Consider the following 14845-nt stretch of genomic DNA (forward strand, 5'->3'; position numbering starts at 1 on the left):
TTAAAATTATTTAGCTCTTATGATTAGGATATATTTATAATGGAATTCTAAATCTGTCAGTCCATTACTTTGAACAATTTTATACTCTTTTCACAGTTTCATACACACACCATCTGAAATATCCTTCATGTAAAGTATAGTGAATTTCATGTGACACCCTTTGAAATTTCTACTAAATTTTCATGAAGGATACAGAGCTAGACAGCATGAGAAACAGTATGCCCACATCAATCTTAAATGAAGTTAGGGGGGGACAGTGAAACAATGACCTGGGGTAAAGTTTTATAAATTACCTCTCCTGCATAATACTGACTTATAGCTCTATATTATAATAATGTGATCCCAAAATTATGACTACCATATTGATTTCTAGTCAATAGAAATGACTTAGTGAGACTGATGTCTTAAAAAATTAGTTTGGCTGAAAATCTTATGGCCGACCATGAACATTTATTCCAAGATGCAATAAATACTGATCTTTTTTCTTAAGTTTGCCCATGTTTTAAAATATATTGCCCAAGTTATTCCATGATAAGTTTTGATATCTGTGGAGGTCCATGGGCTTTCTGGTCCATAGTTTTCCCTCCCAGAAAAGAATTTCGGGAGGAGACAAGCAGTGAAGTAAAAACAGGTTTTATTTAAAAATTCTGAGGAAAGAGAAAGTATAAGAAATAAAGAAAGTTAATATGCTAGAGAGAGTTTGTGGGCTTCTTCCAAGGGGGAGTGAGGCCTAGAGAGGAAAGCATGAAAGAGCACATTTCATGAGGGGAGATGAAGGCCACATGTGCTTAGGCACCATATGCTGGCAGTACACACGTACACAGAACCAACACATGGGTCCAGGAAGTACATGTTCTGGCAGTAAACACTTGCTATTTTGTTCCAAGATGGATTGTACAGGGTTTTTTCAAACCTATCTCACTTGTGGCTCTGTGAGGTAAGAGACATGTTGTGTTTGCCAGGGGAAAGGCTTGGGATCAGTTGACCTTCTTTGGTCATCCTTTCCTGGTCTTTGTTCCTGCTGGAACGTCTCTTTTGAGGCCTTAGTTCCAATGGTCACAAGTTGTGTCCTGATAGTCTTAGGGCCAAGAACAAAAGTAACTTCTTCAAATTCCATCTCTTGGTTTTATTATGTCTCAGGAACTTATTACCTTTCAAGACCTCATTGATGTAGGAGGGGTAAGGGGTGAGCTTTCCTATCTACCTGCCTACTTCAGTTTCATTTTGGGGGAGTTAGAAAGAGAATGATCATTCTCAAAATTGTCATGACTCCCACTTAGTTATGAGTATTAAAAACAGAAAATGTGTCATAGTTCTTTATTAATCTATTGTACTTAACATAGTGCATTATATTTTACAGGTGTAAAATAGCCGTTGCCTGAATTGAATTTAAATTCAAGCAGGCTCAAATGTAAATGGTATTTGCCTTTGAATATCACATTCTCAATCCAGAATTTTACTCTATTAAGTAAGTTGTTCAATTCCTCCTCCTCCACCAGGCCTGGGGACGGGCACCTCACCTTCCCGACTACTCCCCTATTTCCCTCAGTCTCCCTTCCCCCACCAGTGACCAAAGACTTGACCACTAGAAGTCCAGCTCCCCAGAACACTGCTTGACATGGACACTGGTGTGATTGAGGGTAGATTAAATGTCACACTTAACCATCCAGCTACTTATGCATGGAAAGGAAGTTGTAGGTATCATTGGAAAGAAAGGAGAATACGTGACGAAGATGCACAGAGAGTGGTGCACGTATCTATGTCTCAGAAGGGAATTGTCATGAAAGAATAATCACTTTGGCTGGACCCACTAATGCCATCTTCAAAGCTTTTGCTATGATCATTGACAAACTGGAAGAGGACATTAGCAGCTCTATGACCAATAGCACAGCTGCCATTAGAGCCCCAGTCACCATGAGGTTGGTGGTCCCTGCTAGTAAGTGTGGCTCTCATTGGGAAAGGTGGTTGCAAAATCAAGGAAATACAAGATAGTACAGGGACACAGGTCCAAGTGGCAGGGGATATGCTCCCCAATTCAACTCAGTGGTCCATCGCTATTGCTGGCATTTCGTGGTCCATCATTAAGTGTGTAAAACAGATCTGCGTGGTCATGTTGGAGACTGTTCCAGACCTTCAGAAGAGAATGACCATCCCATACCGGCCCAAGACATCTAGTTCTCTGGTAATCTTTGCAGGTGGTGAGGACAGGTACAGCATGGGCAGCGACAGTGAGAGCTTTCCCCCACATCACCCAGTCCATGTGCCTGAACACTAACCTGAAGGGACCAACTCTAGAGGCCCAGACCATTCAAGGTCAGTATGCCATTCCACAGCCAGATTTGACCAAGCTTCACAATACAACAGTCTCATTTTCCCACGGAGCATGGGAACATCAGATTCAGTTCAGGTTTGGATGCATCTTCTCAGAATATTTTCCATGAACTCACCATTCCAAAGGTGCCAAAATCAATGAGATCTGTCAGATGTTTTGGATGCAGATTAAACTTGCAAACCCAGTGGAAGGATCTACTGAATTCAGGTTACCATCACTGAATCTGCTGCAATAGATAGCTTGGCTCAATATTTAATCAATGTCAATCTTTCATTAGAGAAGGATGGCACAGGGAGTAGCTAAAACAATGCAGATTTATCCATAATCCCCTCTGCTGCTCACCACCACCATGATCCATCTGTGTAGTTTCTGAAAAGTCAGCCATTCCAGGTTTTAAATAGTTTGTAAATTTTCAGATTCTACACACACACACACACACACACACACAAACACACACATTGTCATTTAATGATTGCTCACTACAGAGTTATAGCTAGTATACTAATAGACTGAAAGTAATAATAGAATTGACACTAAATTGTTATAGAGAACTCATCAATCCTAAAAAAGACATCTTCAATTGTACACATTTTTTTACTCATCACATATACTTCGACATCTTTCTGTATAGTGTACTAATTTAACATGGTAATATAATACTGAACAATGAAGAAGATACCTTTTGAAAAAAATGTAATATACAGGGCATTTTCATAATGAATATGTTAATTTCAAGTACTATAAGAAAATAATTAACATACATAACTAAAACTATCATTGCTGACTTCTCATGAGTTTCAAAAATTAAAGTTATGATTTAAAAAAAACTCAGTAGAACAGGGAAATAGTACAGTGGGTATAGTTCTATTTTGCATGGGACCAACCAGGTTTTGATCCCTGGCACTCCTTCTGGCCTCCTGAGAGCAACTTGGAGTGAACCCTGAGAAAAGAGTCATGAATAAACCCTGAGCACAATTGAATGTGGCCCACAAACAAATAGGAAGGAAAACAATCAGGTCTGGCCATCTATTATAGGGGTTAATATTGTTGCTTACCATGCATAAGGCTAATGCTGATTTGATCCCTGTTCCACCCAGAACATCAGAATGGCCTCTGACCACAGAGCAAGGTATATTCTCTGTATACTGTCAAGCATATCCCAAAACAAACAAACAAAAAGTCTATACTAAATATATGATTCATCACTTCATAATCAGATGTCTGTTCAATTGCTATCTTCAATATATATACTACAGTTTAAGAAAATAAAAGTCACTGCTATTTGGCAGAAGCTAAATAAAATCTAGCATATATAGAGACATGAGGGTTTGTTTTTTAATTTTTAGTAAAGCAAAATAGTTTGTATAAAAAGAAATGTGTGTTCAAGAGAGAACATTGGCTTCTCCAAAGGAAAAAAGTAGAGCATGTCTTTGCGAAGATGGTTCTATATCATTTCTCCTTATTGTCCTGAGCTCAGGATTTGCATCTAAAAGAGACTGGGTCACTAAATCTTTGGGCAACTTCAAGGATAGTTGAACTTTAACTTTTAGTGTTGACTTCTCTTAAAAGGGTATTTCTGGTCCTTGATAGATTCCAGCAATAATTTGATTTTCTTTCTGTCAGAATTGATCACTGAAAGATATAGTTCTAGTTGAATATATCCTGGAGAGTAAACCCAACAAGAGATTCTATTACGTTTTAGAAAAATGGGAATGTTAAAGCCTCGTCAATCTAAGAAGTATTTGATCAGAAGGGGATCTAATTTTCTAGGTTTTTCTCCAAGCATGAGGCTGAATCTTGGTTGGGTAAAGTCTCTTTTTAGGTGAGGTAAAGCAGTATTTTCATATTTAGAATTGTTTAAAGCACCTGACCAAAATTAATAACATAATTCATTCTAAACTCTGAGTCTAAGAAGTCTATTGTTAAAATATCTATCTGCCTTAACATGTCTACTACAGATTAAGAGAAGAAAAATTTATTACAATTTTTACACATACAGAAATGTTTTTCCTTTAAAATTTTCACAGGGGTGGGGAGAGCAAGCAATACTTAGCAGGTAGAGTTCTTGCCTTGCATATGGTCAATTTGAGTTCTATTCCTGGCATCCCATATGGTTCCCTGACTTCAGCTAGGGTCATTCCTCAGTGCAGAGCCATGAGGAATACCTGAACACTGCTAGATGTAGCTCTTTTTCTTAAAAAAAAAACCCACACCACTGAGTACAGAAGTAAATCACTTGCCTTACATGCAGCTGACCATGATTTGATCCCATTATCACATAACCCTAAGTACAAAATCAAATATGATCGCAGAGCAGGGAGCTTAGAGGAGCACCTATGCACTATTGATTTGGCACACCCTGATCCCTTCAACAACCATAGATAAATAAACACATAATGTCAAGTTGTTTTAAAAAGATCCTTGACTCTGAATTACAGAAATTAAAATGGAAGGAAGAAGAGGCTGGGTGGGTGAGGAATAAGGGGGTAGAATAGCAATAAACTAAAGAGGGAGAGATATGGCCATTTTAATGGCTTAGAGCTGAGAAAAGTTCATATTAAAACCAAGAAAGTCAACACTGTCTTCCCACCCAAGTTATAATAAATAAATTGGAGGTGAAGTGTGGAGTAATTGTTGGAAGGACAATGATCAGTTTGAACTTGGCTTTTTGAGTATCTGAAACTCTGTTATTAAAAGCTTTGTAAAATCACAGAGCCTAACTAAATACATAAAGAAAGAAATAACAAAATCAAGGGCAAAACATTTTTAGCACAATTGTTTATTTGAGGCATTCATTATTATTGTGCTACTTTACTTTATTAAGAGCAATAATTTGGTTTGTTTTATTAGGTGAAAAACAATTTTTTTCAGCTGGCAACTTATTTAATGTCAATTCAATGTTTAAAGCATTAATTTGAGAATTTATACTTTTGAATTTGAATCATTTTGGTAATTTAAAATAAAGATGTAAACGGAATTAGTGATTTGTTAACCCCCAAAAGAGAGGGGCTGGAGAGATAAGCATGGAGGTAAGGCATTTGCCTTTCAGGTAGAAGGTCACTGGCTTGAATCCCGGCATCCTATATGATCCCCTGAGCCTGCCAAGAGTGATTTCTGAACATAAAGCCAGGAGTAACACCTGAGCGCTGCCGGGTGTGACCCAAAAACCAAAAAAAAAAAAAAAAAAGAGAGAGAGAGATAACTGTGAAATCCACAGATAAATATAAATGTAAATATAAATGTTTGAGTCAACTAAATTGAAATACCCATCACATTTACTTTGGCATGGTATACAATAATTTCAAGGTGCAGGCACACATCTGACAGACTTAATACTCGATACATATATTCACAACCTTAATAATATATAAACTTCCTTATAACATGGAGAAAGAAACTTTACAGACAATTCCTCAGAGAAGACATATAGCTGGTGAACAAATACTTGAAAATGATGCTGGGGAATCCAGGCCACCACAGAGGAACAAATAGATTTTGAGAACTTGACCTGGATATGCTCATGACTCCTACATGCTCTAAGGATAGACTATATGTGAAAGACACATTTTAGTCATTTCTCTAACCTTTCAATCAAGCCTAGGGTATCAAGGACTCACTGAAATTATTTTGTTTTCTTTGAGGAAAGGGATCATCTGAGATAATAAAAAAGGTACATGAAAGTTAAAATAACATTTGTAGGTAGAATTATCCCATATCTTAACATTTAAGATCGATAGCCCCAACATCAATAAAATGTTGGTATCTTTTAAAATATGGAGTTTATATGAGATATAACTTAAAAATAAACAATATTTAACACAAAGTTGAAATATGAGAGGTCAGGGGCTGGAGCAATAGCAAGTGGCTGGCTTGGGACCAACCCGGGATTGATCTCCAGCATCTCAGATGACCCCCCCAAGCCTGCCAGGAATAATTTCTAAGCACAGAGACAGAAGTAACTCCTGAGCACCTCAGGTTGTTCCCCCCCCCAAATGAGAGAGGAAAGCTTTATTTTTAGTTCTCTTTACCCTTGTATACACATAGGAAAGCGTTCTATGATTCAGGGAATAAATCTTGAGATGATCTCATAAATCTTACCAGAATGTACATATCTCCTTCAAAATGCATGCTCTTCCTAGAAACTATGATTGACTTAGATTTATTTGTTTTTATAAATGTTTATATTTTGGGTTTTTGTAGGAAACTGTTTATATACATTCTCTGAATATGGTTCTCTAGGGACATTACTACAAGCATGCTTTTTGTGCTAGACTACATCTACCCCCTTATTTGGTATAACCCGATATATACGAGAGCAGAGTAAACTTTCTGAGGAACTCATATTCACAAACACTGAGAAATAGCTTGTCATGTATTTTTCAGATATTGTTTTTCAAATGTAAATTTGATTCTAAAATGGTAGCACAGCACAATCATTAATCATTATTTATGCATGTTTGCCATGTGGAGCAAATCTTATTGAACAATTTCTAAAATAAATGGAGTTATTATAAACACAGATTTTAGGCCTATTAAGCTAATAAGAAATAATTTGTGCTTTCTAATAATGAGAATCGCTTTGATACCACATGATAGCTCTTATGTTCGTTTCATTTTGAGTAAATCATATTTAGGCTTCACATTCTTTGCATGCTTTCGAATTAAAGCCATTCTAAAACCATGTTTTTTTTCTCTAGAAAACATTTTTCTAGGAAATTGTCATAGATAATAAGGAAATTGGTGACATATATAAGAAAATACTCAAATATATTCCATTAAAGGAGTTGATAATTAAATAGTTAATCAATTCTTAACTGCCATGGTAACTAAAGGATTTACATTAGTACAAATAAAAAATGAAAATAACAATAGTGCCATACATTTAAATAACAATGCATGACATTTTTATATACCATGCCATTGGAACACTATCCCCATAGGAAAGGACATGTGAAGTACAAAATAAAATATGCATTTGATGAAAATGCAGCAATAGAAGGCTCACTATTGCTTTCAAAATGAGGCTTAAATGCCTTGTCAATGCCTGTACAACCTTTCACAATCTGATTGTAGTCTACTTTTATATATTTCTCTGGCAGTGCTACAATCTCACTTCAGTCCCTCCTCAGTAGATAATCTATTACACCATAAAAGAACCTGGGAATTTTAACTTTCTTGTAATTGAAATAAAGCTGACACACTTTTCGTTTAAATTGGCCAAAGGAGCATAGGTATTGTGCTCCCATACGAAAAATTCTTTCTCTTGGGGCCAGAAAAATAGCAAAGTGGTAGGGTGTTTGCATTTCATGTGGCCAATCCAGAACTGACTGGGGTGTGGCCCCAAAACAAAAAAAAATCCTTTTCTTTCTTATTACCACAAACCATTTATATATCTTCTTCTGACAATTCATGGTCCTTTCATGGTCAAAATTCTCAGTGCACACTAATGATCAACTATTTCATATCTCTTTTGATGTGTCTTTGCTCTCTACTTTTTGCCTATTCCTGCAATAACCAAAACACTGTGAGAAGTCTATTTTGAGGGCCTGGGACTATAATGCAAAGGAATGGGGCACATGTCTTGAATGGATGAGGTCCTGAGTACTATCCAAGAACAATACAATACCCCACTCCACAGCTCCATACATTGAACACCTGTATAGCCTTGAGAAGCACCACTATCCACTTCCAGATCCAAGTCATAAACATTAGCCATAATGCTGAATTGTACCATTTGAAGTGGCCACCAGGATCCTGTTGCATGAAATCTATAAATAGGGCAGGGGGTGTGACTCTTGAGGTACACACAGCTTTAATCCTGGCATCGTGTTATCCCCTACAGCTCCAGTACCAGGAGGTAGAGTCCTCATGTCTCCTTAGCACTACTGGCACTGATGACACCCCAAAGACCAGTTATAATGATAATATTCCAATCATCTGAAATCTTTTAACACTATTTCTCACTCCTCTATATCAACTACACTGGCCCTTTAAAATGTCCACCAGGGATTTTATCTTCACTTCCTCAACATCACTAAATATTTCCCTTTTTTGTAAAAAATAAAATAAAATCTGGAAGAAGTCTGAATCCCAATCCCTGTAGGATAACGGTAGCCTTGGATCTCTCTCTCTCTCTCTCTCTCTCTCTCTCTCTCTCTCTCTCTCTCTCTCTCTCTCTCTCTCTCTTTCTCTGTCTCTCTCTCTCTCACTCTCTCTCACTCTTTTTTCTCTCTTTTTGGTTTTTGGACCATACCCGGCAATGTTCAGGCATTATTTCTAATGCCCTACCCCTGTGCTATCTCCCTGCCCCCCCCCTTTTTTTGGTTAGCCTCGAATTTCTTTTTGAGATTATTTTTTAAAATTTTTAAATTTTTTTGTTCTATTTATTTTTTAAATAACATTTTATTTAAACACCTTGGTTACAAACATGATTGTGGTTGGGTTTCAGGTTTCAGTCACATAAGAGGACACTCCCCCCATCACCAGTGCAACATTTCCACCACCAATGTCCCAAATATCCTTCCTCCCTACCCTGCCTTCGCCTGTACTCCAGACAGGCTTTCTATTTCCCTCATATATTCTAATTGTTAGGATAGTTCGCAATGTAGTTATTTCTCTAACTAAACTCATCACTCTTTGTTGTGAGGTTCATGCAGTGGGCTGTAACTTCCAGCCCTCCTCTCTTTTGTCTCTGAAAATTATTAAAAGAAAGTCTTTCATTTTTCAATTTTCTTAAAACCCATAGATGAGTGAAACCATTCTGCATCTTTCTCTCTCTGACTTATTTCACTCAGCATAATAGATTCCATGTACACCCATGTATAGGAAAATTTCATGACTTCATCTCTCCTGACAGCTGCATAATATTCCATTATGTATATGTACCACTGTTTCTTTAGCTATTCATCTGTTGAAGAGCATCTTGGTTTTTCCAGAGTCTTGCTATGGTAAATAGTGCTGCAATGAATTTAGGTATAAGGAAGGGATTTTTGTATTGTATTTTTGTGTTCCTAGGGCATATTCCTAGAAGCGGTATAGCTGATTGAATTGGAGCTCAATTTCTAGTTTTTGGAGGAATCTCCATATTGCTTTCCATAAAGGTTCAACTAGACAGCATTCCCACCAGCAGTGGATAAGATTTCCTTTCTCTCCACATCCCAACCAACACTGCTTGTTCTCATGCTTTGTGATGCGTGCCAATCTCTGTGGTGTGAGGTGGTACCTCATAGTTGTTTTGATTTGCATCTGCCTGATGCAAATCAGTGATGAGGAGCATTTTTTCATGTGCCTTTTGTCCATTTGTATTTCTTCTTTGTCAAAGTGTCTGTCCATTTCTTCTCCCCATTTTTTGATGGGATTAGATGTTTTTTTCTTGTAAATTTCTGTCAGTGTCTTGTATATTTTGGAGATTAGCCCCTTATCTGATGGGTATTGGGTGAATAGTTTCTCCCACTCAGTGGGTGGATTTGTATTCTGGGCATTATTTCCTTCAAGGTGCACAATCTTCTCAGCTTCTGTTAATCTCTGCTTTCACTTGTTTGGAGAGTGCAGTTCCTTCCTTGAAGATGCCTTTAGTCTCAATGTCATGGAGTGTTTTACCTATGTGTTGTTCTATATAACTTATGGTATCAGGTCTAATATAGAGGTCATTAATCCATTTGGATTTTTTCTTCTTACATGATGTTAGCTGGGGGGGTCTAAGTTCGCTGTTTTGCAAGTGGCTAGCCAGTTGTGCCAACACCACTTGTTGAAGAGGCTTTCTTTGCCCCATTTACGATTTCTTGCTCCTTAAAGATTAGGTGATTGTATATCTGGGGAACATTCTCTGAGTATTCCAGCCTATTCCACTGATCTGATGGTCTGTCTTTATTCCAATGCCATGCTGCTTTGATAACTATTGCTTTGTAGTACAGTTTAAAGTTGGGGAAAGTAATGCCTCCAATATTTTTTCCCAATGATTGCTTTAGCTATTTACAGGTGTGTATTGTTCCAAATGAATTTCAAAAGTGTTTGATCCACTTCTTTGAAGAATGTCATGGGTAACTTTAGAGGGATCACATTAAATCTGTACAATGCTATGGGGAGTATTGCCATTTTATTGATGTTAATCCTGTCAGTCCATGAGCAGGGTACGTGTTTCCATTTCCATGTGTCCTCTCATTTCTTGGAGCAGAGTATTATAGTTTTCTTTGTATAGATCCTTCATATCTTTAGTCAAGTTGACTCCAAGATATTTGAGCTATGTGGCACTACTATGAATGGGATTGTTTTCTTAATTTTTTTCTTTTTGGTTTTTGGGTCACACCCTGCAATTCTCAGGGGTTCCTCTTGGCTTTACACTCAGATATTGCTCCTGGCAGACTCGGGAGACCATATGGGATGCTGGGATTCGAACCATCGTACTTCTGCATGAAAGGCAAATGCCCTGCCTCCATGCTATCTCTCTGGCCCCTTCTTAATGTTTTAATAAATTTAATGAATTGTTCTTTCATTCCTCATTTAGAGTTTAAAGAAGTCAATACGTAAGGACTGAATAGTGGCTATACTTCACCATGAGATCAGAGTCCAGTGCTCTAGACCAATGTTCCTCAAACTTTGTCCAACTGTGACTTCCAGCTGGGCTCTTTTTCTTCCTGTGACTCCTGCTGCTTTAGAAGAGCATACACCCATTTTATTCTTGTTTGACTTAAAACCTACTGATATCTTGTAAAACCTGAATCAAAGATGAGCATTACATAACCAAGTAAACAATTACAGCAGGTATAAAACTGACAAAAACTGATAATTCTTCCACTTGCCTCTCTTTTTTCTTAATGGTACTGACTATAACCTCCTATTCCTCCCTCTACAGTACGTGCAACTTTCCTTTTCTATAAACAGACACAGAAGCAATTTCTTTCACGAATGAAATATTACCGTTTTGCCACAATTTTGCTTTGCAATCCAGGCAATGGTCATGTTTATTATCCAAAACGGTTTTTTGGGGGAGGCACAACAGGTGGTGTTCAGGTGTTACTCATAGCTTTGTACTCAGAAATCTCCCCTGGTTTGGGGGACCATATGGAATGATGGACGATCAAACTGTGGTCTGTCCTAGGTTAGTATGTGCAAGGCAAATGCCCTACTGCTTGCTCCATGGCTCCACCCTCTATCCATAATATATGCTGCCTCATTTGAACACATTTTATAAGATTGTTTTACTCTTAAATTCAGGTTTTAGAATCATGCTTTGACTCAGTTATTAATATGCTGGTAGATTACTTTGTCCTAGAACGAAAGAACTATCATTTACTCCTAAGAATAATGGGCCCGGAGAGATAGCACAGCGGCGTTTGCCTTGCAAGCAGCCGATCCAGGACCAAAGGTGGTTGGTTCGAATCCCGGTGTCCCATATGGTCCCCCGTGCCTGCCAGGAGCTATTTCTGAGCAGACAGCCAGGAGTAACCCCTGAGCACCGCTGGGTGTGCCCCCCCCCAAAAAAAAAAGAATAAGTAGAAATAACTTGTGTATGGAATTGAAAATTATTTTACAAGGGACCAAAGTTTTGGTTCAAGAGGTAAGGTGTTAATGTTTTATGCAGTTGATCATGGTTCAGTCCCTCGCTGGAACAACATCAGAGGTGACCTCTGAAAACAGAGTTATGAATATCCTTTGACACTGCTGCATCTGGCCAAAGCGCTCTCAGTACCAATTTGCTTCATATTAGAACAAACCATATTGATAAAAATGTAAACCTATGTCTAAAGCAAACAAAATTCTATAATAGTCTTCATACTTTCCACTTCCTAGTATTATCACCATCTTTAGATAATAAAATATAAAGAAATTAGAGATTTTCTCATATAATGAAGTCCCCAAATCATTTTGTTTTAAGGTAATATAAAAGGTAATCCATAATACTGAGATTTGTTTTAAAATCTTTTTCAAAAGTATCTAGACCATTACACAAAGTCAAAATCTAGACCTCACATATAGGGAGTGTTCTTTGATTGGGTCTAGATAAAAAGGATGGAGATATCAATAAAATAGGAATTGGAGTCTCAAGAGAAGTAGTGACACTACTTTGGCATCAATCCCCAAAACACAGGGCCCGGAGAAATAGCACAGCAGCATTTGCCTTGCCAGCAGCCGATCCAGGACCAAAGGTGGTTGGTTCAAATCGCTGTGTCCCATATGTTCCCCTGTGCCTGCCAGGATCTATTTCTGAGCAGACAGCCAGAAGTAATCTCTGAGCAATGCCGGGTGTGGCCCAAAAACCAAAAAAAAATCCCCAAAACATAAAATCATTAATTTAAAATGATATATGTAAACCTATATTCATAATCAAACAGTATAATAACCAAGGTATAGAAACAACCCAAATGCCCAACTACAGATCAAGAAGTTGTGGTATATATACACAACGGAGTAGTATGCAACTCTAAGAAAGAACAAAATCATGAAATGTGCCTTGACATGAGTAAAATGAGAGAATATCTATCATGCTGAGTGTAGTTAGTGAGAAGGAAAGTTCAACAGAAATATTGGACACATATGTGATCTGTTAAGATATACAGCAAGAACAGGGCCAAAGGCAATACAATGAGAGAATTGATTCATGTCATTGAGTTGATGGGGTAGCAGAGGATATTGAAAAGGAAGCACTTTGATGTCCTTGGTGGAGGGAGCTGTATATACTGGTGATGGATGTGGTACTGGGATTATGTGCATTTCTGTAAATCATAGGATCCCAATAAATAAAAAGTTTAAAAATAAAAACCATCTCTAACATGTAACATAAAATCTTGCAAATTGAAAACAAAATGAAATTCTGATCTCATAGACACTAACTCCTTACCCAAATGTACACTGGGCAAAAAGCTATTTTGAGAAAACAGTGAGACTGGACTGAGTCATTAGTCTTAGTTTGATGATAAATTCTGAGCAGAGGACCTACGTAACTTTTCCAAGATTTCTTATCTACATGTCTACATACACGGCTGGAGATACAGTACAGCAGGTAAGTCATTTGCCATGATCGCAGCCCATCCAGTTTCAAACACCAGAGCACAATCAGGCATGACTCTTAAGTGCAGAGTGAGAAGTAACCCCTAACTATTGCCTTGTGTACTCCCTCCAAAATAAATTCCTGAAAATGATAAGTAGACAATATATTTAGCTTTAAAAATATCTGCTAATGTGCAGCCTTAGTAAAGTAGGGCATTTGCCTTGCACTCAGCCAAGCTGGGATGTACCAGGGTTTGATCCCCGGCATTCCATATGGTCCCTAGAGCCTACCAGGAGCGATTTCTGATCACAGAGCCAGGAGTAACCCCTGAGCGCTAGTGGGTGTGGCCTCAAAACAAACAAGAAAGTATCTACAATTGCATGTTTAAGTATAAAAGTCTACCGTTATTTATCATGAACCATGAGGGCTAATGCAAGTGGTGGCACCCCAAATTGCTATGTCTATGTCCCATCCCTGGAATTGTGGATGTGAGCTTATTTGGGAGGACTACAAATGCAAATAATTAAGGAACATGAGATAATTTTGGATTACAATAAACTGCAAGTCCAAGAATTTATACCTTATAAGAGGAAGGAAAGGAAGATTTGAGGAGACAGTCATTTGGGATGGAGACAGAGACCAATGTTTTCCAGAAGCTGATCACCTAAAATCCACAGAGGGTAGAAATACACAGAGCCCTGCTGATATATTGACTTTAGTTAGAGTTTTGACTTCTAGAACTATGAGAGTTTTTGACTGCTAGAACACTGAGAGTACTTCTTTTTTTATTATCAAGATATCCAGCCTTTAAAATTAGTAAACTAATATTCCAATAAAAATTAATTTCTAAACAATATTATCACTGTAGTAATCAAAATGAAAGATAAACCATACTGCCTGAAGTATTGAAAGACACATAGGTGTCAGAATTCAAACAGAATAAGTTAGGAAAAGATCTAAAATCATTATCAATTGCATCTTTGTATTTTTTAGAAAATGGTTTAAGATCATTATCAATTGTATCTTTGTATGTTTTTTGAGATTGTATAGGAACAGAAAATTTAGGTTACATCAGAAAATTTGCATATATTAGAGCATTCAGTCTCGGCCAGTATCAGGAAAACTATCAGGAAAACATAAAGTGAATAGAACAAGTCTCTGTCTCTATATCTCTCTTAAAATATACACATTTAAAAAGAAAAGGAAGTGGCTAAATATACTTTTGTACTTAAATTGTTTTATATGTAAAATGATGATTGAACACATACCAAGAATCTATATCTCACAGAAATGCTCCAAAAGGAAGTATATATATATATATATATATATATATATATATATATATATATATATATACACACTCTGTGAACTTTAATTAATGACTAAATATAATGAGAGCTAAAGGAAATCCATTAAGCACTCAATATTTATTGACACATTTCTACCCTGAACAGTAAATAAATAGCAAATTTAAGAAGTTAATATCTCACAAATTCCTCTCTCTCCTTTGATGTTAATTGAAGTTC

General features: G+C 37.2%; 1 pseudogene; it reads left to right on the forward strand.

Moving 5' to 3' along the window:
- The first annotated feature begins 1588 nt into the window (after window positions 1-1588).
- On the forward strand, window positions 1589-2635 carry LOC125999477 (poly(rC)-binding protein 2-like; annotated as a pseudogene).
- The last annotated feature ends 12210 nt before the right edge of the window (window positions 2636-14845 follow it).

Source organism: Suncus etruscus, chromosome X (genome assembly GCF_024139225.1).
Source record: "Suncus etruscus isolate mSunEtr1 chromosome X, mSunEtr1.pri.cur, whole genome shotgun sequence".
NCBI classification, from domain to species: domain Eukaryota; kingdom Metazoa; phylum Chordata; class Mammalia; order Eulipotyphla; family Soricidae; genus Suncus; species Suncus etruscus.